The sequence below is a fragment of the Halictus rubicundus genome, unplaced genomic scaffold, assembly GCF_050948215.1.
Source record: "Halictus rubicundus isolate RS-2024b unplaced genomic scaffold, iyHalRubi1_principal scaffold0047, whole genome shotgun sequence".
Classification (NCBI taxonomy): domain Eukaryota; kingdom Metazoa; phylum Arthropoda; class Insecta; order Hymenoptera; family Halictidae; genus Halictus; species Halictus rubicundus.
Genome location: NW_027488588.1, coordinates 1,095,132 through 1,098,979, shown reverse-complemented (window position 1 = coordinate 1,098,979; position 3,848 = coordinate 1,095,132). Strand labels below are relative to the sequence as shown.

Sequence of the window (3,848 nt, the reverse complement as noted above, 5' to 3'; positions counted from 1 at the left end):
ACGCATCCTGGAACCGGAGGTCCGATAAAAGGAACAGAGCAAAGGCCCGGGACACTCGTTTTTGATCTCGAAAATCACTTTGTCGACCCATCAACATTATTAGAAATACAGTAAAGTTTTCCGACCAAGTTACGTTTATAACATTTTATATCCATTTTCCCTTCCCAGATAAAGCCGCGTTCGGGAGTTTAGTACCTTAGTACTTTGAGGCGTTTGAACTCATGCCGCGAAATTGATAGATTAACCGGTTGTGCCATCTGCAGACAAGTATCGTAATTTCGGGTCCCTAATACGTACATAACAATCCAACAAAATTAACTATTAAGTTTATAAATTTATTTAAAAATTTTTAATTATCTTAATATTTTCAATATTAAACTTTTTATTAAGCTATTTAAATAATTATAAATAAATAAAATAAAAATTAATAACACTATAAAATTTTATCAACTTTATTATATGAATTGAGTATAATCATCTATTCATCAATGGATACACCTTCTGTAAATAAAATATTTTTTTTATATTTACACCTAAAATTTTATCTATTCATTTCTCATTGAATTTCTCATATGTTAATATAAATTTTAAAAAATTTAAATAAATTATTTTATAAAAAAAAATTGAATAAAATATTCTCATGATGAAATTTAAATAACTAAAATTTATTAACTTCTTACATCTAAAATGAAATCTAAAGGTTACTATTCATCTAAGAATATATATTATTATTAAAACTAATTTATCATTTTCTGTAATTATACAAGTGAAATAATTAATTAACCTTAAATAAAAATACCCAAAAAAAATTACTAATAATATTATAAAAAATTTACAAAAAATTATAAATTTCCCATCTCCTACATATTGATACCTATAAATCCCTAAATATATTTCAAAAAATAATTTTATAATTCGAACTCTATAATTAATTGTTAAAACTGTTGAAATCATTAAAATATAAATTATTAATTTATTTAATCTTCTTACTATTATAAATTCTAAAATTAAATCTTTTGAATAAAATCCAGAAATAAATGGAAAACCACTTAAATTCATAAAAGAAAAAATAAATACAATACTCTTTAAAGGAGTTATTCTTATTACACCTTTAAATTTACGTAAATCTTGTCTTCCTAAAGATGTATGAATATACCCCCCAACACATATAAATATTAAAGATTTAAAAAAAGCATGAATTAATAAATGATAAAATCCTAAATTTACTATACCTAGCCCTAAAATTCTTATTATAAACCCTAATTGTCTTAAAGTTGAAAGAGCAATTACTTTTTTTAAATTATATTCATAATTTGCTATTAACCCAGCCATAAACATTGTTAAACTAGAAATAATAATAATATATCTTTTCACTTCAATTAAAATAAATTTATTATACCGAATTATTAAATAAATACCAGCAGTAACCAAAGTAGAAGAATGAACTAAAGAAGAAATAGGAGTAGGGGCAGTTATAGCAGCAGGTAATCAAGCCGAAAAAGGTAATTGAGCACTTTTTGTAATTATTAAAATTAATATTAAAATTATTATAATTAATCTTATTCTATATAATATTAAATTTCAAGAACCTAAAAATGATGATATCCTAATTAATATTAATAACCCAACATCTCCTAATCGATTACAAAGAATAGTTAATATCCCTGAATTATAAGAATTTTTATTTTGATAATAAATTACTAAACAATAAGAAATTAAACCTAACCCATCTCATCCTAATAAAATTCTTAAAATCCTTGGACTTAAAATTATTAAACATATTGAAAAAATAAATAATAATAATAGATATTTAAATCGATTAATATATATATCCCCATTTATATAATTTATTCTATAAAATATAATAAAAAAAGAAATAATTAAAACAACTCCTATATATATTAAACCTATATAATCTAAATAAATTATATAATTAAATTTTATTCTACTTAATATAAAAATTGTTCACTCTAAAATTATTATTATATTATATATATATATACTTATTAAAATAAAAAATATTCCTAAAAAAAATATAATTACCCCATAAACTATTAATTCATAAATAATTTAAAGTTATTATACATCTTTGAAATCACAATTCAAAATTTTTTTCTTAAACTATTTAAATTAAAAAAAAATTAAATCCAAAAATATAATATTTAAAGGTAATCAATGTAAAATTAATACAATATAATTAATTATTTTACTTCTTTTAATTTTAAATAATAATTTAATTCCCCATGTTGGACATAACAAAATAAATATAATGAATAAATAAATCTAAAAAAACAAAAAAAAATTATAACAATTATTAAATACTCTATTCATATTATTAACCCTACTAATAATATAATTTCTCCCACTAAATTTAATGACACTGGGGCAGATATATTTGAAGAACATAATAAAAATCATATTATTCTTATTTTAGGTATATAATTTATTAAACCCTTATTAATTAATATTAAACGTCTATTAGTTTCTTGATAACAAATATTTACTAAAAAAAATAGTCCAGAAGAACATAATCCATGAGCAATTATAATAATATATCTCCCAATTACTCTAATTTTAAAAAATGTTAACATTCTCCTAATTAGAATTCCTATGTGAACAACTGATGAATAAGCAACTAAAATTTTTATATCTAATTGACGTAAACATACCCCTCTCAAAATAACTCTACCTAATAAACTAATTATTATTACATAAAATTTTATATTTATAAATAAATAATAAAATATAATTACTATTTGTAACAAACCATAAGTTCCTAATTTTAATAAAATTGAAGCTAAAATTATTGATCTATAAACTGGGGCTTCAACATGAGCCTTTAATAGCCACCCATGAAATATATATATAGGAATCTTTACTAAAAAAGTTCCTATTATAAATATAAAAAAATAACTTCTTATTTTAATTTTTTTTAATTCTACTATTATTATTAAATCTAATATTAATTCATTTATAATTAAAAATAAAAAAATTAAAAAAGGTAAAGAAAAAAATATAGTATAAAATATTATAAAATAAGCAGCTTCCAAACGTTTTTCCCCTAACCCCCATTTAATAATTATAAAAAAAATTAAAATTAATCTTACTTCAAATATAAAATAAAATAATAATAATTGAATTCTTATAAAAAATATTATTAAAATAATTAATAAAACTAAATGTATTTTTATACATAATAAAATATTCTTATCTATTAAAAATAAAAAAATAATACCAAAAATTCATAAACTTAGTATAATTAATATAAATGAATAATTATTTAATCTAAATAATCTACTTATTATAGAAAAATTTACAATAAAATTATATTTAAAAAAAATTTTTACTGTTAAAAATATTAATACACATCTAATAAAATTTTTTAATAAACTTATTTTTATAAATTTATTTTTAAATAATATTAAATATAAATAAGTAATAATTAAAATTTCTACTATCATTTTAAATTTAAAATTTTTATTCTTTGTGAACCATACCTATGGACAATTCTAACTATTAAAGAAATTCCAATAACTCTCTCACAAACTCCTATAATTAATATATATATAAATATTCAATCATTATTTAAACTGTCAGAACAGTACATAACCGTGCGGACCCCCCCCCCCCCGTGCGTGCGTGCGTGCGTGCGTTCGTGCGTGCGTGCGTGCGTGCGTGCGTGTGTGTGTGTGTGTCTAATATATTATGATTTTATTTCTCTTTAACACTTTGACCAACACGTCGGTCACATGCTAGTGGCATAGTATTTTTTTATCTAACTCAAAATCAAATTTTATTACCATTGTTACGTCCCAGGTAGGACGGATTATGATAGGACGCAGTTTTGA

At 20.7% G+C, this 3,848-nt stretch overlaps 1 pseudogene; it reads right to left on the bottom strand.

Moving 5' to 3' along the window:
* Nucleotides 1-2,130: 2,130 nt before the first annotated feature.
* Nucleotides 2,131-3,242, bottom strand: LOC143363443 (NADH-ubiquinone oxidoreductase chain 4 pseudogene; annotated as a pseudogene).
* Between the last annotated feature and the right edge of the window lie 606 nt (nucleotides 3,243-3,848).